The sequence below is a fragment of the Pseudorca crassidens genome, chromosome 15 (assembly GCF_039906515.1).
Source record: "Pseudorca crassidens isolate mPseCra1 chromosome 15, mPseCra1.hap1, whole genome shotgun sequence".
In the NCBI taxonomy this organism is placed as follows: domain Eukaryota; kingdom Metazoa; phylum Chordata; class Mammalia; order Artiodactyla; family Delphinidae; genus Pseudorca; species Pseudorca crassidens.
Window position 1 is genome coordinate 33,595,754 of NC_090310.1, and position 23,288 is coordinate 33,619,041.

Below are 23,288 nucleotides of genomic sequence, written 5' to 3' on the forward strand. Positions count from 1 at the left end.
AATTTCTCCAGAGAAAGGAAAGAAAAGAACATGGTATTCCTAGTTGCAGTTATGATGACAAACGGCCACTGTAGGGGGCAAAAAAATCAGATTTTCATCAAGTTGAAAAAAGGCTGTGCAGTTAAGTTTCCCTCTTGAAAGCCCATTCATTAAGAAAACTACACCAGTGTCAGAAAGCAGTAGCTGCCCATGCTGAATTTAAAGCTGTGTGTATGTGTGTGTGTATGAACATATTATAAGTACATATCTTTACATCTATATCTATCTATTTATCTCTATAAAACCATATTTATATCAGCAGTTCTCAACTGGAGATGATTTTGCACACCAGGGGACACTGTGTGTGTGTGTGTGTGTGTGTGTGTGTGTGTGTTTTATATGTGGGTCTATACATACATATCCAAGAAGGGAGAATGCCTTTTCTCAGAGCCCAGCTCAGATGCGCAACGCAACAGACTCTATTAGAATCAGTTCTATTTAAGTTATGATTATCCAAGTCACTTATATACAACGTATGAGAAAGTCTATTAAAAGCAACTTACTCTATTAAAGAGTAAGTTGTTTTTACAGCTTAGCCTTGTATTCTGCAGTTCCATCCTCTTTAAGAGTTACCTGTCCCTTGTCACAGAGTTCAGGTCAATGCAGAGAGTGAAAAAGGCGGACACAAGAGTAGGACTTCTTTGGTAGAACCTTATTTTTTGCTAGATGAGAGAATTAACACACCCTGACATAATGAAAGTTTCCAAGCAGACCATCACAAAGAGGCACCGGAGTGTCAAAATCACTATGAAGTACCTAGACAGTTCAATGAGGAGTGAACAGTGTTTTCAACAAATGGTGTTGGGACAACGGGATAGCCACATGCAAAAGTATAAAGGTGAACCCTTATCTTGCACCACACACAAAAATTAACTCAAAATGTATCACAGACTTAAATATTTGAGCCAACAATATATGACTCTTAAAAGAAAACATAGAAGCAAATCTTTGAGACTTTGAGTGTAGGCAATGTATTCTTAGATAAGACAACAAAAGAACAAGCAATAAAAGAAAAAAATAAATAGGACCAAATTAAAAAACAACAACAAAAACTTTTGTGCTACAAACAATTCCATCTAAAATGTAAAAAGGCTACCCACAGAATTGGAGAAAGTATTTTCAAATCATATATGGGATAAGGAAACTTCTACCCAGAATACATAAAGAACCCTTATAATTAAATAATCAAACCCAATAACAAAAAAGACAAATAGCCCGGTTTAAAAATGGATAATAGGAAGATTTCACCTTAAAAACGTAGATATTGGGCTTTTCTTGGAAAATCAGAAGATCTGGTCATGGGTCCTTCATCCTTACGTGTCCACAGTCTACTAGAGCCGAGCAGCCTCTTCACCTGGAGTACTTACTGTCTGGTAAGCCACAGAGGGCACCACTGCCTTTTATACGGTAACCCGAAATTAACAGCCAGCTGCCATTTACAATCACGTGTGCACTCTGCTTTTTCTCATGACATTGCTATGAACAAATGAAATCTCTGGTCAGCCTGCTTTCCTGGAGCACCGGGCATGGCTGTGTAGATCGTTCTTGTGAATCCTGAATGCCACGTTTCCTCCTTCATTTACCAGAACTGAAAATTGTTTTTATTTGCTGACTGCACCTTCCTGGGCACTTTATCCTCTCACTAGACTAAGGATTTGCCTCTATCTGTTCTTGATAAGGTCCTGTCATTCCTTATGAATTACTTCTCCACTTCAATACGATGAGGACTCATTCCGTGGATACAGATCAACTCAAGTGCCCTCAAACAGTCTTATGTTCCCTGGGTAGTTAATAAATATTCAATCCAAGCTGTAACATTGGAGGAGGGAGGCCACAGTCTTCCAATGTGCAAGACTGATCGCAAATGCCAAATTCAACAAAAGCAGTGGGGTAGCGTGGTGTCTGCGATCCCAGTAAAAAGCTAGGCAGTAGGAGACAAACACCCTAAAAATGTTCCCTAAATCTCCCTCCTTCATGGACCGCCTTTCCAGTGTTGCCATATCTGTGGTCCTCATCTAAAATCTGACGTATGTTCACACCACCTGCCTTTCTGTTTACTAATCAATTACTCTTACGACATGTTCCAGTGCTATTGAACGGCACGCCTTTGTCAAATAAAGAAAAATACAATCAAACCTTACTTCTGCTAAACAATTCAATTTTTCATTCAAATAAATTTTTTTTTAATTAGAAGGGAACTTTTGTAGTACTACCATAAATTAAGAACCAGGAACGCGATCATAAAGAGAAGGTAACTATAAAAATAAAAGCAACCCCAACAAAATAATGTGAGTCATCTCGCTAGATCCTCCCACCAGCCTGAGGCCCAACTCTCCATTTATTACAAGGGAGACTGGAAAATTTCATTAAAGGTAAACTCTTGCCAAAATGAAAATTCCCCTTAAGGTAATCAGGAGGCTCATAAGAAAAATGAAAGCCTGATCATTTCCCTGCTCTGTGATTCTAGATTATTTTAATCCTTTCGTTAAAACCTAAACTCATTGCAATGACCCCTGATGAACTCACGCTGAATACTGAGCAACTTATGCCGGAGAACACGTAAGGATGCAGTGGAGCCAGAAGGACACATGAGAAGGGCCGGTCCCTGTTTTCCATCCACAATCCCACGCTCGCTAAACCCGGGAGGAGCAAAGCAAGCCAGCGACTTGCCTTGGTGATTGAGAGAATTGGAATCTCAACATTAACTGCCAGGGTAAATCTGCCTGGGGAGGTCTCTGTGTGTGTGTGCTTGCACGTGTGCGTGTGTGCATGCGTGTACACACACACACACAGAGTCTTAGAGGACTCTGAGCTTCAGGGTCAGACAGGCATGCAGATTCCATCACTTAGGAGCTAAGCCTCAGCTGCCTCATATGCAAGGTGAGAATAAAATTACTCGTCATGGAAGATGATCATAAATAATATGTATGTATTGTAATATGTATTGCTGCCAATCACCCCATTGGAGCCTAGTAAATAGTAGCCATTATTCTTTCATTTTTCCTATATTGATATATTGCAAAGCAAAGCTAAACAAAGAACAGCAAAAACGGAAGTCAGAGAGATGCACTTGAAATACAGACTTAGTGACTCTTCCCGCCCTGTGATCTGTGGCTAAACTCTCTGAATCTCCAATTTCATGTATATGGAACAGTACAAAAATGTCCAGCTTTATAATTAACAACTATATGATTAGATAGTAGGATGGTTAGGAAATCACCCAGGACACTGGGAATGTGAGTTGATTCTCTATCTGTAGTTGAACCAGTTACAAATACAAAAACCCAGTTTCACAAAGCCAGTGTATTTTCTGATCTAAGGGTACGAATTCCTTCAAAAAGATTTTTGTGTATACACGATGATCTGCTAATCTGACTTTACATAGTGACTTTTGTTAGTCCATTTAAACTACATCTCTTTCTGTATTTAGAACTATAGACCCTGCCTTCTGGGCAATTTTCCAGTTCAACATAACACAAATTAAGGATAGAAACTGAACAGTAGAGAGAGCAGACATTACCAGAAAGATGTAGATAAGGACTTCAGCATCCACTGTGTGTGTTGCAGCAACTGAGACTAAGCCTGAAAGATCTGGTGTAGTTTCTAGAAGCCCCAACTCATGCGAGGTCTACCCTCCTTGCCTCACCACCAGAGGCTCAGGCAGGGAGAGCCCCCACTGTTTGTTATAGAGGGGGCTCTGCTCAATATATTGAACATACAGTTCCTTCAATTATTATGTATTTATTATATACTATGCAGTGTACCCACTCTTAGGGAAAGAAACCCAAGTATAATCATGGTACTTATACTTCACATTCATTTTCATCCAAATATCCATGTAGGACTCCAGTGTTGGCTACATGTATGGCTGTTATAGTTCTGCACCTGCAAAGCTCACGTAGATGGTGCAATGCATGCATGTGTATCAGTTACTGACACAGAGAAAAAAGTGGGGAGCCCATTGCTTCCTGTATTAGCGGCCAAGGGCAACCCTTCAGCCTTGCATCTCACCTGTTGTGGTAGGCAAAGTGGTCCCCTAATATCTGGGACCTGTGAATATGTTGTGTAACATGGCAAAGGGGACTCAGATATAAATAAGTCTCCAGAACAGGGAGATGACAGAGGATTATGTCTGATCTCATCACACAAAACCTTAAACAAAAGGAACAATCCCTGGCAGTAGGTAAGAGGGATGAGGCAGAGAGGGAGAGCAGAGCAGGAGAAGGACTTGACCCATCACTGCTGGCACTGAAGATGGAGGGAGCCCCAAGCCAAGGGATGTGGGTGACCCCCAGCAGCTGAGCACCATCCCTGGCTGACGGCTGGTAAGGAATCAGGGACCTCAGTCCCACAATCACATGGAACTGAGTCTGGCCAATAACCTGAATGAATCTGGAAGCAGATTCCCCCTCAGAACCTCCTGGTAAGTTCCCAGACCATCTGATACCTCGATTCCAGTCTTGTGAGACCCAGAGCAGTGAATCCATCCAAACCGTTGTCCCAGATTTCTGACCTACAGAACTGTGATATAATACAGTTGTCTTGCTTTAAGCTACCAAACTGGTGGTGTTTACCATGACAATAATTGCAATCAAATACAACTGTGTTCCCAACACTGGCCCATGGACTACAAAGGGTTTGCAAGCAAGTTGTACCAACCCTCTGTAAAATTAAGGAATAGCTAAAAAATAAATTGATTGACATCTTTCATGTCTAGAGAACAATTTGATATAAGGGAGTCAACTGTCCTTTCAGGAAGAAGGAGTATGGTTTACTCTGAGGTGACGGCCTTTCTAATTCTGTGATCTTAAACTGTCCTCATCTGTTTTATGAAATTATGATGCAGGAGTGGACTGCCTTTATTGGGAAAGACAGCACGATGGTAGTTCTATTCTGCCTTTTGGTTCCCTCCCACGTTTTTATTTTTTAGATCTGTCCGTAAATTTTCTTAAAAATAAAAATGTGGGGCTTCCCTGGTGGCGCAGTGGTTGAGAGTCCGCCTGCCGATGCGGGGGACGCAGGTTCATGCCCCGGTCCGGGAGGATCCCACGTGCCGCGGAGCGGCTGGGCCCGTGAGCCATGGCCGCTGAGCCTGCGTGTCCGGAGCCTGTGCTCCACAACGGGAGAGGCCGCAGCAGTGAGAGGCCCGCGTACCGCAAAAAATAAATTAATTAATAAATTAATTAATTAAAATGTGGGAGAGAACCAAAAGGCAGCCTAGATTGTTACTGGACTTACCCTGGTGAACATTTCATAATGTAAGCAAATGTTGACTCATTATGTAGCACAACTGGAACTAACATAATATTGTACATCAACTATATTTCAATTTAAAAAGAAATGTTATGGATCTGTGAATTCCCAGTCTGAGAACCACTGTCATACATCACACACTTTCTTCTTCGAAGCCAGGAGTTGCAGAAGTGGTACCCAAAGGGACACAAGAAATAGCAAGGGATCATTTGGGGTATCTGGATATTGAATTTGCCCATATCCTTCTGTCTAGGAAGATGGGTATATCTAATTCTACCATGTACATATATTCTCAAAACCATGGCTCTAAAGTGTTTTGGACGTTGAGAGCATGTGGGTTTGTGTGTGGGGGTTTGCGTGTATTTGTGTGTAGGTGTAAATCCATCTATGCCTCAAAGAAGGAGATAAAATTGTGCTGCCAACAAAATGCTATCTATCTATTCATTCACTCGTCCATTCATTCAACAGATATTTATTGAGTACCTTCTAGGTGCCAGGAACTATACTACTTCTGGGAATTAATGGTGAACCAAAATTAAGTCATTTCAAGGAAGCTAAAAAATCTCATGAGGAAGATGGAAATCAATGAATTAATCTCACAAATAGATGACAAGCTGAAACTGCCATTCATGCTAGAAAAAGAGGCACATGCGGTCCTGGAACATCTCAAAGTGGGGTTTCATTTGGTCTGGCTGGGGTGTCAGAGATGACAGCCCAGAGAAAATGATGTCTTAGCCAAAATCCAGAGGATGGGGGAGCCGGCTAGGCAAAAGCAGAGAAGACCAAGTGTTACAGGCAAATCAATAATATATAATCCTTATGGAAATAGAGACATATTCTGAAGATGAGAGACGGTCATCCATTTTTAATTGTTTTACTGGCGCTACCCCTGCCAAAGGAGGCAAAAGGAAAGAAGCCCTGAACTATGAGGCTGGAAATCTGGGTTCTATTCTAGGTGTTTTAGTATAATTGTGACTCAACCTCTGGCCACTGTTTCCTCATTTCTGAAATGTTGGAGTGGGGCTCTAGGAATTCTAAACACTCTTTATCGTCCTCAAAAGCCCCATGCTTCTACATCATCATTGTCAGGAAGAGATAGGATGAACGGATACAGATGATGATACCTATAGCAACAACTAACATTTTATTGTGCACTTACTCTGTGACCAGACACTAAGCTAAACGTTTTCCGTCAATTATCTCATTTAAGCCTCATAACAACCCATGAGATAGGTTTGTGTGGCAGTGATGGACCAACAGATCTGGCTCACTGATCACTGTTACTTTGAGTTGCCTGTCTCTGGTCATGTGCGAGGATGGCAATTCCTGACCCTCTGAGGTCTGGCAGTACTCAATGACCCGTGTTGGCCAATGAGTTTTGAGCAGAACTGATGGGGACCACTTCTTGGTTGAGCATTAATTTTGGCACTATACCCTCTGGAAGACTCTTTCCTCTGCTGAGGTGACCAAGGATCATTTAAACGGTGGCTTCTCCGTAAGTCTGGGTCCAAGACATGGGGCATAGCCCATGGAGTTGATGAAAAATACACCGTCGTTATTTGAAGCTAATGAACTATGGGGCTGATTGTAACTACAACACATCCTGGGTCACCCTGACTAGCACACAATTACACTCATCCACTTCTTACAAATGCCAAAACCAAGTTCAGAGCGGTTGCGCAACTACTCAAGGTCAAGAAAATGCTGACGTGGGAGAGCCAGCATTTGGACTCATGCAGTCTGACGCCAGGTTCTTTCATCTTAATCATTATACGGAGCTAAATGTGTGAATGCATGTCCCACTAGGCCACTGGTCAATTCTTAAGAGTTACGTGATTCTTCCCATAAAAATGCACCCACTAGTATGGCATTCACTTTTCTGCAACATGAAACAAATGCTCTCCCTGATTCTAATCCAACCATCCCAAGACCCTTTGGTGATAGCAAAGAGGAAGTTGAGGAAATGTACACCTGCAGACAGTCCCCCTTCTCATTTTCTAGAAAGATTCCTTGCAAGCATGTAAATATTCTCTGAATTCAGAGATGAAGAGGCCTCCAGCTAGGCACAATAAAGCCAATTTAGCTTCTTAAATTGAGAACTGCTTTGTGAAATAATCCTGTAGAACTCTCTGCTAAATGAGTTACAAACTAGTCACGCGGGGCTTTCATTGATTTACTGGAGAAAGCTATAAAGGACCATTGTCTCTGAACCAGGTACATCAAATACAGGCCTGCTACTGTGTAAAAGCTTGGAATGCTACACCACCTACACACACAAAGAAAATTAGCTTTTGATTGAAAGGAAGCACTATTGAAAAACCCCAGGGGAGGAAAAAGAAACAACACAAATGAAATGACACCTGCAGGCAAACCCAATGGTTCAGGCCATTTGGCTAAGGACTTTCTTAGTCTGAAAGGGAGAGAAAAGTACAATTTCTGAGGATCCTGAAAGGTAATCGAACCAAATCAAAGGAAAAGCAGCCTCTCTTGAAATTCTAAACAAGGCTAGTTTTAAATATGCCACGTGGATGTAAAATAAAAGTTCTCCATACTCCATTTTAGGTAGTATTTAATGCTGGAAAAAAATGGCGACATGCATTCAACGCTTTCATTCTTCTCTCAACTGTCATTATTCCAGCTGTCTCTTTTCTCTTTACTTTTGTGTTTTTACTTTCTTTTTAAAGGGGTTCTCAACCAAGCCTTAGAACTACTTCTCAGTCTGCCAAACACTGTTAGAAGAAGTGGAATGAGTTGTAACCACAGTCATTACCAATCTTTTTCTTCAACTCATGACGTAGCTACAGGTAGAGTTCTAATAATTTTTGCCAAATACTATCAAAGTGTGTTTTCTTTTCTGGCGGTTATATTCCAACTGGGTGTTATGGTTCTGCTGCAGCAATACAGCCAATATTTGGTTTTATTTTTATCATAAATAGAATGACAGAATGACCTTATCTCATGATTATTGGTGTAGTAACCAATTCCAATAAGGATTCTCAACAGATGAAAAGTTGATGAAGAAGAGGATATTTATGTAGTCTAGGAGTTTGGGCCCACAGATTACTTCTTAATTACTAGACTAGCTTACACTGGGGAGAGCTGCCAGTTATCCTGTGATCAACTTACTGTCATCAACAATGGGACAAATTGACATGAAGTGCCGCCCCATACAATGCAGTGGGATATAGTCAACATCACCTGTGTGGTGCTCTTGACAAAACAAGGAAGTCAAATCTAATCGCCGGGAAACATTATAATAAGCCCTCATTTTAAAATTCTACAAGGAAATTGTCCAGGACTGTTCAAAATGTCAATATTACAGAAGACTTTTTAAAATGGTGTGGGGTACTTTTCTAGATCAAAGGTGAGAAAGAAATAGGACAACCAAATGGAGTTCCTATTCCTTAACTGTATCCAGGATTAAAATAATAACAACAATAATTATATTGTGGTTGCATAAGAAAATACCCCTGTTTTTAAGAGATCCATGGTGAGGTCTTCGGGTGTAAAGTGTTCATGGTGTCTGTAATTTTCAAATAGTGTGATACACACAGGGGAGAGAGCAGAAAGAGAAGGTCATTGTCACAAAATGTTAACAATTGGTGAATCCAGGTGAATAGATGGGTCTTCATTATACGTTAATTTTTTAACAGGTTTGCATTTAAAATGTTTGAAAAGAACAGACATTCTTTCCTCAAAATATTATTTTTATATTTTTTGCATTAAAAACCTGTACTACAGTAGACTTCTATTTTTTTACTTATCCATCACTCCTCTAGCTTCTAATACTAAGACTCCTTGAAGAAACCCTTTCCCCTCTTCCTGCAATTAGTTCATATGTGATGGTGGGGCTCATCCAAAACCTTGCTTCTTGGGATGTGTAAGCAACTGAGGTCTGGCCAGGACTTATCCTGAACCACTAGAATGAGGTTCTCTTTTTCACCAGGCTCCTGAGCTGGTAGGATGAAAGTTTGCACCTGTTTGGTAGCCATCTTGCCATTTCAAGGGAACAGCTTGAGCACACAGCCAACACAGAGGAACATGTAATTGCAGGAGGAGATATTCCTGGCAACATCATTTGAGCATCTTGATTCAGCCTTGCTCCAAACCTGCTATATATCTAGATGTTTCAGTAACATAAACCAATATTTCTGTTTTCTTAAGCCAGTACAAGGTGGTTGTATGTCATTTACCACCAAAAAGATCTATGGGTAAAAGAATAACAGAAAGTCACAAATGTGTGATACACAAAGTTATGACACACTGGAGATCACTATTGGCTTATTCTGTGCCGCCAGTTTGACTCATTTTGTGGGAATCTTAGGAATTAACTCTTCTTCAGCTATCTCTGCATAATAAAGAATACCCTGAGGATGCAAGGTGGGCTGTCAAAAGAAATCGCTGGTTCTCCCATCTTCCTTTCTGAGTGAATTGGGATTATCCTGATACTATAGGCTGAACACACATATAACTGCCTACAGCTGTCATCCACAGCACTTGATTCTAAATGTCTTAATTTATCATAACAGATTCATTCTATTCAACAATGGATGTATAAGCAAATGCTACAAATTTCAAGGTAAATATAAATGTTTACTATTCAATACACAAGTACCTGTTTTACACATTGCACTATACAATTTCACTTTTGGGGGAAATGTATCTCACTGTCTTAAATTCTAAAACCTATTTTAAAGCTATCTGTAGATGCCTTAATTATAAGAGAAAGAATTGCATACATTCTCTACTATATATGTCTGCAATACTCCCAAGTATAGGAAGTTTACAGAACTTCCCTAAAATCCTCCATTTTATTGCACAGACTTCTACCCATATCATCTGATCAGCAGAGAAAAAAAAAATCTAAATTAGTTTTACAGTGATGGCCAGCAAGGGTGCAACCAACGCTCCAACACACACTATCAAGGGCATGGAAGCACCCCACGCAGATCATTGCCGCAAATTTAACAGAGCTCAAAGTCACCAAGGCAAGAGCCTTCTAAAATATGTCAGGATGAAAAATGGGACTTGAAACATTCGAGTGTGACGTGGAGGAATCTATGCTTCTTTTCAAAAGGGACAGGGAATGCAAGTCCACCTTAGAATTAAAATGGAAATAAAATCAAAGGAAATGCCAAGCAAGGAAGAGAAGATTCCAAAGTTTTCAAGAGCATGAAGGAGCTCCCCACACGGTAAAACACATGTGGTTAAAATGCTGGACGACTGCACTACGAAAATATCTCTTATGTCACACACATGCATGATGATAAAGGTTTCGTCTGCTCTAAGATGGGACAGATAATGACTAGCTATTAGGGAGGTGCTTAGGAAAAATACCCCAGAGGGCACTAGGATTCCCGGCACTGTCACGGAATGATTTTTTCCTTTGCGTGAGGACAACTCAGATTAAGGTTCTGACCACTGTGTATAATGAAGGCCTATGGAGATGCAGGGCCTCTTCTTATTTATGAGAAGTGACACCTTCAAAGCCCTCAACAGGTGTCTCTCTGATTGGGAATCCTGTTCCCTTGCTCTTTTTCTTGAGCATAAGTACCCGATTCCCTTTTACCTAAGTAAGGCAAAGGGAAGTGGTCACTGGTTCCTAACACAGTGCATAACCTGTGCCTAAGGAAGGAAGAAAATGACCAAACATCCTCATCTGTTGCTGAAACTATGGCCCAGTGTGGGGAATCTGCTGGAGGCTGGAGGCAAAACCATTCTGGTTTGTCCCAACCCCTCAGTAATCAGCACCAGACTTACCCTGCCAGGTTGGGTGAGGATTCCTATTTTCTAGCCCAGGGTGGAAGGACTGGGCGTAACTGGGGGTTGTGTTGGAGTATTGAATTTTCAAGGGCCTTCCTACTGTTTTCATGTTCCCATCTCACTGAGGGCAAAATAATGAATGTGTGGTTTGATCACACTCAGAACACCACCTTTGCTGGGCCCTAAAACTCCAGCTAACAAGCCTACCGTTACAGTATATTGAGAAAATGGATGTGATTCCACTGAACACAATGCTTGCCACAAGTAGGAATACACAATACATCAGAGGACACTGACTTAGTTATGTTTCCTTCTGATGGTCTTTTAGTATTTGTGATTGATTGATTATTTAAAAGAGCTCTAGACTCAGGAATCCCAAGTTTTTAAAACAAATTATTACTATCATTTTTATTTTATTTTTGACACTGTAGCTTTCTCATCTACCAAACTGGACTGCTGATGACACAATCGTCTTTCTTTACAAACAAGTGCAGCCAAACTCATTAACCTTTACCATTTTCCAATCCTATTATTTGTAGATTCCCCCACTTTTCAATGAGTAAATAAAACAAGCTGGGGATGAAACATTTATTTTGGCATCACACCAACCTAATTAAACTGCAGTTTCATTAGGCTGTAGCAGGCTGCTGAAGAATAATGTAATTGACCTATTGAAAGTTACTACTTCAGCTCAGTTTTCTGAGCTACCAGAAATTACACTGTGATTTAAAATGCCTAGTTACCTTGACTAAACCAGACAGAGAGCAAAGATCTAGGAGTTACAGAGAACGGAGAGAATCCAATTAGAAAGGAGACAGGTAAGAAGATGGTCTCCCCAATCACAATTACTTGGAGCAAAGCAATGAAATGTAAAATGGGAGCTAATAAGGTTCTAGTTATTTACTCCATTGACTACTTGTTGTTTGTACATGGGTGCTAGTGTGAGATGCTCTCCCCAAACTCAGCAGTGAGGTGGTTTAATTAGCAGATGTTTTTTCTTTGCCCAGTATCATTCCACTGGTTTGGGATCAGCAGGCTAAATGCCTGATGAATCCACCCCTTTAGTCTCAAACCATGAAGGTAAACTCCTGGTCCTGAGGCTGTGCCTGTGTTCCAAGCTGGCCAATCAGAGCATCGCATGGCCCTGACCACAGTGATTGATTCATTCCAGGGCCAATCAGAACTCCTTCTGGGGGCGTGACCAGGAAAGGACACCTCCATCTTCCATCTTATGTTCTGAGTGGAGAATGCCTGTCTCTGTTGGTAGTGATCTGCCCTCTAGTAGGGAGAACCTACCTGAGAATGGAGTCAGTTCTGGAGAGAGGTGGGGTGAGGGTGAGAGGGAGACAGAGCTAGAACCATAGAGAACGACAGTCCTTCAAACGTCATAGTTTTTATCAATACCCCCTGCATGCTTGGAACCTCTGTTCTAGGTCTGGACCATCTCTGTGTTTGTGGCTGAGTTCCTCAAGCCACCTACACCAGATGCCCTTCTTAAGATCACTCAAATCCCCTCATTCTGTTCATACAGGTCTTCATTCATCCAATATGTTTTGTTTCCCCAGTGTGTTCCAGGCCGTGTAAAGTAGAAAGCAACACACATTCCATAACGTCATAAAGCTTGGATTTGATTGGTTATTGGTAAAATCATCACATATGTAAGTATAGAATCGCATGGTGCTGTAGGCACATTTGAGGGAAGACCTAATGTAATGCAGGATTGGGTAAGTCAGGGAAGAGAGGTCCCTCAGAAGAGGGGACCTTGATGCGGGGATATAAAGCGTGAGAGATGGCCAGATATTGAATATGGGAAGCAGCAGGACAGAAAAGTGTTACTGACAGAGGAGCAGGATGCAGTGGACTAGTTAGAACTGGGCACTGAGGGGCGGTGACGTGAGATGAGAGGTGGAGGGCAGCAGCAGACCCGATGGATTCTTCCAGGAAAGAAGACGGCTGTATTCTAAATGCCAAGAGGTAACATCAGAAATCATCACCCTACCATCAAAAGAGAAGTTTTCTTTTGATGATGGTCGGTAGACTGGTTTGTTAGTACATGTGTGGTGCCTCTTTAAAGACATCCTGAAGCAACTAGAGGTATTTTGAGGGGTGACTATTTCTGCCAGTGGGGCAAAGGTTGGCTTGAGATGTCATCACTTAAGTACTGCAATGGATTTTGTAACCCATGATAAGGGAGGTCCAGGATCAATGGGTTCAAGGACTTTTTATCCACCTGACTTTGAGTTCCGAGGACATCTGGTAACACTTGAAAATTGAAAAAAAAAAAAAAAGTCTAACATTTCAAGTAGCAAAGTCAAAATTAATAACTGCTTAATTATATTTCTCCAAAATGTAACATTATGTCAGCATCATTAATTGTTAAATTTAGGAGTCATAAATATTTTATTACATTGGAAGACAAGTTGTAGGCTTTTTTTCTTCTCTTACAAGAATTTCCAAGTTTATGTGATGATGGCTGAAAAGTAGTAGCTAATCATAAATGAGTTATTCAAAGTTCATTCACTTCCATAGCAAGATTATAAAAATTCTTTCAAATTGTGTTTGATATTGAATTTGGGTACATTTTAATATAACTTATATCAGGTTTTCTCAACCTTGACACTATTGACATTTGGGGCCAAGTAATCCTTTGTTGTGGGGGCCTGTCCTGTGCCTTGAAGGATGTACCAGCAGCATCCCTGGCTTCTGCCCAATAGATGTCAGTAGCCACACTCCCTCCCGCCCCCATTCGGACAACCAAAAATATACCTCCAAACGTTGCTAAATGTCCCCTGGGTCAGGGGTGGAGAGCAGAAGTGCCTCTGTCAGAATGATTGGCTTTTATCAATGCCTGGGGCAAAAGAAACCCTTGAGAAGTCTCTGATTGCGTTAGATATATAATCAGCAATTGCTTCCTGGAGGAACATAATGCCAAAGCTACGAATCTGGGACACACATCCAATTTTTAGAAAGTTCGAGCATCTCCAGCTAGACCTCCCTCCAGTTGCAGGTGACCTCCATAAACACAGCTGAGCATCCCCCATAACGAGCTAAGCAGGACACACGGGGGAGGCCCCATCAGCAGCTGGGGAATCAATAGGTCACCTGTTTATGAGAAGGCCACGTAGTATTTTCATAGACAGGCAACGGGACCCAAATGGAAAGATCAATATCCGCCTTCTGCGAGGAAGGGCCTGTCCCTAATCAGCACTTGCCTGCTGTCTGTTTCACCTCTGCTGCGCCGTTGGGGCCCACGGCAGAGCTTGGGCGGGAAAGGGCGAGCCCTCCTTCCCAAAGCAGCTGTCAACAGGACTGAGGGCGGGAGCTCTGATCCAGCTGCCTGAGGGCAGAAGCACTGAAGCACCAAGATAAACAGCCCACAAGGACTCTCAGGGGTAACCACCCACCCTACCCAAGAGGAAGGCTAGGGGTGCTGGGCTTATGCTTAACAATGGTCCTTAGGAAAGCAAAGGGACGACACCCCTGGAGGGAGGTAAATCCTAAAGCACAGCCAGACTTTGCAGCCCACCAGAGGGGTAGCTTCCGCAGGTCTGGAAATGCCAACAGAGGCACACAGAGACCCCACTGGGCTCTGGCTTTACTCCCCTGGTGCTCAGTCTGTGGTTTTAAATGGATCGGCACACCAAGGAAGGCAGGCGTGAGGAGGGGAGGGGAAAGAAAATGAGGCTGGAGAAACACTGGGGGTATCCTTTTAAAGTTAGATTATTTTTGACACTCTTCATCAAAAGCAAAGCATAGTCTTTAAAAGACATCAGAGATTTGCTATTGCAAAGACTACTTTGGAGGAAGAGAAGGGCAAAAGGCCCAAGGTGCCCAGGGACCTGTGGCTCTGCTCACTCTAATTCTCTTCTTGCAAAAATTCAATTGCGTTCAGGTATCAGATGAGACTGGGTATGTATGGAAGAGCATGGGCTTTGGGGATAACAACATGTGGGTCTGAATCTCGGCTCTAGTGCTGGGTCAGACGTGTGGGTTCAGGGAACTCCCTGAACTTCTCTAAGACTCAACTGGTCTCACTACTGGAATGGTGATGAGAATTATGATACCTCCCTTGCAGGTCTATGTTTGGGTTTGCTTTACATACTCCACAAAAGTGCTTTCACAAAGAGTGGTCCTTCGACACGGTCCTTATTATTCATTCTTCCTGTGACATTTCTGACTTGGTAATACTGAGAAAACTGTATTTCACTCTTTTTTTTCGTATTTGTATGTTTATGAATGGGAGCATAAGGGATTATGTCTTAGGGAGCTTTTAACCTTGCTTGGCGTTTATTATTGTGGCTTTGCATATCAGTGTGGCTTAATGATCAACTGTTCATTGACCTCAGAATTGGGATAATTGGCATGCCTGTATTAGGACTCAAAATTACCTGGATATAATTATCGACAGACTGAGGCAAATCAAAGTTGTGATGGAAACAGTCAAACCACATAATTCCTTAGCAGGTGGATGCTTCTATGAACCCATACATAGAATATGTGCATTAAAAAGGATTGAAGGTAAAGAGCTTGGCATAAAGTATTAAAAGACACGGAGGTAAAACCAAAGTAGAAGAAAAGACATCATTGCAGTATTCTCATTTTTGGGTGAAAAAAATTTAAATTTAAATTTAAAAAAAATTTAATAATTAGGAACACAATTTTAAATTCTATATTATATTGAATAAATGTATTTTTGTTGTCCATTTGGTTTTGATCCCAGTAAAAGCTGGGAGACAACTTGAAATAGGGAAATTCTCTTACTCTCCGTATTTCTGTTTCTCTCTCTCTGTTTTCTCTCTTTCTCTCCTTCTCTTTCTCTCTCTCTGCTTCCCTCTGTCTCTCTCTCTCACAAACACTCCATAGCAGACATTCTGCTGTTCCACGCACTGTGTAAGGTTCAGGATAGAACGTTTGTACTGACTAAAATGCAAAACACTGCTTCATTTCTACCACAGATCTTTATTTATTTCTCCGAAACACACTTAGAAGCACATCAGTGCTCCATTAACTACCCAGCCAAGGACAGAGAGAAGAGAACACCGTCCATCCATAAGGTAATGAATCAAGAAATACTGTCTCCCTACTGGTGTATTCCAAGGACATCACTGTGCTCACTTCCTCCTACCCTGCTCTCAGATTCTCACCCCATTGTCCATTTCAGGCCAGAATTCTCACGTCCCTGAGAAAAAGTGTTTTGCAAGGACTTGCAAAAGCTTTCAGAGACCCTTGGATCACTACATAAAGACTAAGTGTCTTGTGTAATGTCCTGCACTGGTCAGAATACAGGTAACTGCTTACTTCACATGTTTGTCTCTAACATTCAACTGTAAGATTCTTGAGGACAAAGACATCATCTCATTTCTTTTTGTTATAACACAGAGAAGAAATTCAACAAATGGCTTGTAAATGAAAGGACCACTCTTGAGTGACATCCTTCCCAACAAAACCTGCCCTTCACCAGCTGGGTTACCTTGTCTAAGTAACTTAAGCTAAGTTTCAGTCTTCATGTTTGTAATATGTTGATAACAACCATCCTTCCTGATCCAATTGGTTTCCCTTTTCTTCCGGGAGGGTTACAGGAGGGTAGAAGAGGTCACGTGACTAGTTCTGGCCAATGGGATATGATGGAAGTGAAGTGTGTCACTTCCTGGCCAAAGAACTTAATTGCCGGTATGAGACCTCCCTTGGGGCATTGATCAATATGGGGGTTCCTTAAGAATAAAGCCACTGGGACTACTGGGCTAATACATGGAGGAGAGCTTCCCTAGAGAGTGGTTCAGACCCTCAATGGACTTTCATGAGAAAGAAATAAGCCCTTGTTGAGTTAGGCCACTGAGATTTCAGGGTTGTTTGTTACCACAGCATAACACAGCCCTCCCTGACTGATACAGACCAGATAGTTGGAAGGAAGATGAAAGGAGATAAGACATGTAAAGCTCTTGGCACTGGGAAGAGTATTTGCATTTAATAAGCTATTATTGTGAAATATGAAACACCATTGGTCCAAAAATCTAAATCTTTGCTTCGAGTAAGGACTCAGTATCACACCAGATGAAAATATGCAGTGACTCATCAGTGTTACTTTAGGCATCACTGACTCCTGTGACAGATGCACCCCCATACTAGAGCACCTAGTATAGTCAGAGCAGGGAAGAGTGGGAGTGGTCTTGGTCCATAGAGTCATTCAGGGACCCAGGAATTCCACCATTTTCAACATATAGTTTCCAAGGTCAAGTGGGTGTCAACCAGAGGATAGGGGAAGGGAGAGGCATGGAGGGTCCCAGAGGGAGCTTTTATGGGCCAGTCCTGGAAGTGAGACCTATCACTTCTTCCCACGTTTTCCTGGGTGGAATTCAGTCACAAGTCATCACTTACATAAAAGGTGGGCTGGAAATGTGCCCCTAGATGGGCAGCTATTTATCACTTATTTGAATGTGCTGTAGAAGAGGAGCACAAGTTACTAGCAAATAACCAACCACTTTGCCACAGTATCCTTTAATATTTTTGGAAAGCAATTTCCCAACAGCTGTGAAATCTTTGCCTTGAATTACCACCCCCTACTCCCCCCCGTCACCCCCCCACACACATTGTGGGAATATCCTTTTATCTAAACATAGTAAAAGAAAAAAAATTATTGCCTTTTTTATTTAGTAGAGAAAATATCCTTCTACAAAGGTTGAGTTCAGTCATCATCTCCCTCGCCCTGCCAACAGAAATAGGAACAACCCCCTATTAGCTGATATTTCCTCCTAGTTTTAGTTCTAACAAGGTTCTAAGTAAAGCTCCCTTTGATGTTCCTTTAAAAAACATACATAGGCATCAAAATAGGAGTGAGAACTATGTCATTTCAATGTCCTCCAGTTTTTAGGACCTTTATGAGAAGGTACAGTTGAGAACACATTTAAATTTGAAGAAAATATAAACACACAAGGACCAAACAACATGTATATGCTTAATCAAGCACATAATTGCTTTTAGACACTAGGATGTAATTATTTTTATTAATTATGATATGGTATAGAGAAAATGACTCAGAGAAATAAAATTAGGCTGCATCTTTCTAAAGGCAGATGGAATGGGTCAAAATCTGGCCTGATCACTTTGGTGGGGGGCGGAGCTGGGCACCGCAGTATCTGTCTCAAAGTGACTACCTATGGATTCCTGCTGCTGGTACTTACGGGAAGATATGGACGGAAAACCATGCCAAACCAAGATCCACCTCCTTTATCACAGATCACAGTGTACTCTCTTCTGGTCTGAAACTCTCGACAGCGAGCTGGCACTGGTGAGAATACGCCATAAAAGCAGACAGCACCCATCATGTTCACCTGGGCAGAGCCAGAGTGAAAGGTACACGTAGCTGACATGAGCAATGGGCACCATTTCGGTGAAGATTCGTAAGAGTCACCTCAGCCTTCTGCTGGAGGTGCTCAAGGTGACCCCGTTCCACAGAGGAGGAAGCTGAGCCTTAGAGAGTTAAGTGACTTGCCCACGATCGCACAGATAATGCCACAGCAGGGCCAGAACTGAAACCAAATCTTCCTCAAGCCCGAGCATTTAATCTGCCTGCCAAAGAGTTAAAATTCTCAAGAGGGAAAGGAGATTCACAGACAGAGTGAGAGAGGAATTGGCCGGTTGACAACGATGCCGTCTGTCTCGACACCAATGGGAGGTGTCTTTTACTTTTTTATTTTATTTTTTAAAATTTTCATTGGAGTATAGTTGATGTACAATGCTGTGTTAGTTTCAGGTGTACAGAAAAGTGAATCAGTTATACATATACATATATCCACTCTTTTTTAGTCTTTTCCCATGTAGGTCATTACAGAGTATTGAGTAGAGCTCCCTGTGCTACACAGTAGGTCCTTATTAGTTATCTATTTTATATACAGTAGTGTGTATACATCAGTCCCAATCTCCCAGTTTATCCCTCCCCGCCTGGTGACCATAAATTTGTTTTCTACATCTGTGACTGTGTCTTTTAGAAACAAGCTACGCAAGTGAGTGCATACCCTGGAGGAAGGTAAAATGTGCCTCGCGGGCATTCACAGACCGTCCTTCAGGACCTCTATCCCATCCAAGCAGGAAAAAAGGACAGTTGCTGGACCGTCCCTCTGACGCCAGTGGGTGTCACTGCCTCCCCACGGTGCTCGGAAGGGAATCTGCAGCAAACAGCAGCCAGTGCCTCGCCAGGCTCCCAGCCTCCCTGAAGCCCAGCTCCGCCAACTGTCCCCTTCCCGAGGCCTGTCGTCCCTGTGCCTGTCCCAGAGCAGGTAATCTGCCTGTGCCAGCGACCACTGACATCACTCATGCTATCCAGAGTTTCTCTACCTCTCCAAACGTGCTGCTTCCGCCGGGAGTTCACACTACACAAAGAAAATCAAAAGAAAAGATGGATGGGAAGATGCAGGATTGTCAGATCTGGATACGTATCGAATGAGATGCGTTTGTAAAGCCTTTCCCAAGTCACAGCACGCTTCCTGAGTATTAGCTGCAAGAATGGCAGACTTCCTCCAGTCCTGTTACTTAAGAGACAAGCCAGGGGAAGGTAACATCTTTAAAGCAACTGCTCAGAGCGGAAAAGCCCCATCCCTGGGCAGGAGAGAGCATTCCCCCATCACTTCCGTTTCAGGGGAGAGCCTGGTGTCTCTGATGCTTGTGAAAGCCACAGCCACACTCCCCCCTGCACCACGTCACCAGCCACTTTAGTGTCATCTGCCCAAAGGGCACTGTCTCCATCCACATGACAGTGACTATAGAGTCTAGGGTAATGGGACTCTCTCTCTCCAGTATCAGAGCTCCACCGGGCTGGAGGGGAAATTGAAACACTGTCCTGTTTCTGTAGAAGGATGGGGTGTTGACCTGCTCTCTTAGCAAAGCGACCCCACCTAGATTAGAGTACATGGTCCCTGAGGAAAGGTATTTATTTCATTCACTGCTAAGTCCCCAGCACACAGAAGAGGTTGGGAACACAGTAGGCACTTAATAAATATTTACTGAATTAACATCCACGGAAGCAAAAGCTGGAAGATGTGAAAATGTAGTTGCCTGTCTGGGAAAGAGCTAGCAATAACGTCTGGCTATGGTTCATACTAAATAATGTTGTAATGGATTATATGAGAGGGTGTGTGTGTATTCATATCTAGACTTAGGTACAGATATAGACTCATATGTATATGTAATATAATACATATATAAACACATATGTATTTATAAATGTATATATATGCATGTATACTTAGGGTAGTGTCTGTCAGATAAGAGCCCAATCAAAGCTAGACATTCTTATTATTTTCATGGGTACAATTTTGATCCTATAAGTAGATTTAACTCTTTTAACCTTTGACATTTTAAAAGTAGCACATGCTCATTAAAGAAAATGTGCAAAACACACAATTAGATATTTGTCACGGGCTTATTTTGTATTCCATATAGAGTTTGATACAGATTAGCTTAAAAATATTCATTGTGAAATCAACTATTGCTACAAAGTGGTTCAATAAATGATGTTAAGTCCCCACCATGTGAAGAGATGCAATGTTTTGGAACAGAGCCATAGACGTTCATTGAACAATAAATAAAGAGGAAGCTTGCTAAGTGTGCATATGAAGAAAAATGCATTTTGGTCGTTTCATTTATATTTAAGTGAAACTGTATACTTGTACGTGCAAATGTAAAGCCATAAAAATCCTGCCAGGCTATCGCCAAATGGGTCACAGGGGTGAGAAGTAGCTTTGTGTTACTTGTATATAAAATGATAATAATCACAATCAATCATAATAAAAGTGATTAAACAAACATTGTCAAGAATTGTGAAAACTGAGAAAAGAAAAATCACCCTCAATCAGACCACCCACAATGATGACTCATGCTTTTCACACACCCTTTTTAATAAATTCATTCAAGGAGTATTTACCGAATGTCTGCATGCCGTAGGTGCATTCCTCTTTCATCTTGTCACAAATATTTCTTGTAAATCCCTTCCCCCTTCAATTAAACCCCAAGATCTCTATAATGCTTGGATTATTGGTAAGGATTCCTAGAGAAATGGCAAGCATTAGATCCTCGATTCTCTTGATCCAAGCCTCCCCTCTCTCCTCCACCACCCAACACACATACTCCCTGCCTCTTATTTCATCAAAGCAGAAAGAATCAAGGCAGGAAAGAAAAGGCGCTGGAAACGTACACAATATAAAAACCACTCAGAGCACTGGGTCTCGGCCATAGATCATGGTCCCTTGATATTGATCCCTGATAGGAAAGCCTCCCAGGGTTAGATGCTCCATTCTCTCTGGAATGCTGCCCCAGCATCCCCTGCAGAGTTTTCCCCCCTCCCCACTCCTGTGCTCCAGTCCTGCCTGGGTTCTTCAGCCTCAGAGCAGCAGCTCACATTATTAAGGGTAAGAGCCTCTGACAATTTCTGAAGAGGCCTTGAGGGAATAGACCCCTTTTGTTTGTAGTTATCAAAACAAATTATGCGCTACGTGCCTGAGATGATGTTGACTCCACCATGTCCTCCCTGGGGCCCCACAGACTCATAAATGTGAATTCCGGTCTTTTGTAGCAGAAAGGCCAATCGAAAGTGCACACGGATCTGAATAGAGCCTGTTCCTTAATGATTCCAGGGGGAGGCAATACTTAGAGAACAGTAACGCTATTCTGAAAACGGGGCGTGCAGTGCCCCTGATGAACGAGCTATGATAGTCTTGGGATCAAAGGCCCAGGAAGGTGGCATCTCACTGTTCAAAACCTCTTCCTTCTCCCATCCCACCCTGAACCAAGGCGACAGTCAAGGATGGTAGTTCAAAGTTCATGGAGTCTTTAAAAGAAAAATAGTCATAATGATCGAGGAAAAAATATTAGCATTGCCACACTTAAACAAATGCCACATGACACATAAATTCTGCCATCTGCTCTGACTTTTCCTGAGTAGGAAGTTGGCAGATACTGCGTAGTCATCTACATATGACTGACAATTGTCAGCCAAGTCTAAATAAAAAGGTGCTTTGTCTTTACGTGTTGTTGAAAAAAGCTCGAGACGTATAAATCAACACGAAAACATACTCTTGATGTTTATTTTTCCCATTAAATGTACATATACAAATTACATTGTGTAATTTTACATGTGTATATATGTGTATTTATATAGATATTTAAACTGTATACATAAATATACAGATATAGATAGAGAGAAAGATTTATATATGTTCCACAGTGGACTCTTTATACTTTCTGAGCCTTCTTAGAGTGCAGATTGAATCAGTAATTCTGTACATGTCCATGTTGTGTAAAGAAAATACTCCATCTTATCTGCTTTGATGTGTTGCAGGAGAGGCCTAGAGTACACGGCTCTGCTTAGCCAGGCAGAGGTAAAGCAATGAAAACACTCATTTCCAGAAGGAAAGTATATTTTACAGTGAAGGGGGTGCAAAACACGCTGGCGATAATTCGTACACACTGAAAAAATAAATCCATGGTCAATGAAATCGTGTCCTTGTAGAACACCTGAAGCTCCCTAATATATAACGGAATTAGTGTCGTCAGATTTCATTGAAGCCCATGGTTCTGCGGGCCATTCTTTAAACAGCTCTGTCAGTCAGGAAAAGAATACTTCAATCGCATGACAACAAATGCTACCAATACTGAAGGTCGTCCTCTAAATCAGAAGAGAATGCAAGAGTTTCCTAACAACTTCTTCTCAAACAAATTACCGGCAGGCCAAACCGAAATGAATTTTATTATTGAGGACAAGTGAATTGTACAGTACTTATAGCAAACACATTAGAGGATTAAAGTTGATTGAAGGAGATTGGATTTGAAAAGACATAAATAGGGAAGACATGAAAAATCTGCTCAAAATGAACTTATCAAAACTGCTGTGGAATTCAGCCACTGGCCAATCACTTGTGGAAGGTTTGCTTTGGTTTCCTCTAGAGAAATGAAGTGAAAATACTGGGTTCTGGATGGAGGTCAAGCTGTTTTTGTGCAGATGTGCTATGCCTCCAGGATGGGCCCCCGTAGAAAACACAGAAGGTGGACACATAGGGCTGGCAGAGTCCCCGTGACAAATTCAGACTTCTCTGTGTGGTGGCTATTTAACCCAACTGCCACTTTCCACAAGAAGTTCAGATTAACTTCACCTTCAAGTCCTGTCTAGGATTCTTCAATCCATTCAATCATGGATTAACCAGGAGATAATCCAAATAATAAAAGACAATGCTTTACAACTGCTT

At 41.8% G+C, this 23,288-nt stretch overlaps 1 protein-coding gene across 25 annotated transcripts in view; it reads right to left on the minus strand.

Annotated features, from left to right (window-relative positions):
- The window catches only part of RBFOX1 (RNA binding fox-1 homolog 1), a 2,180,200-nt gene that overhangs the window by 983,597 nt on the left and 1,173,315 nt on the right, over window positions 1–23,288 (minus strand). The gene's annotated exons all lie outside the window — the stretch shown is intronic.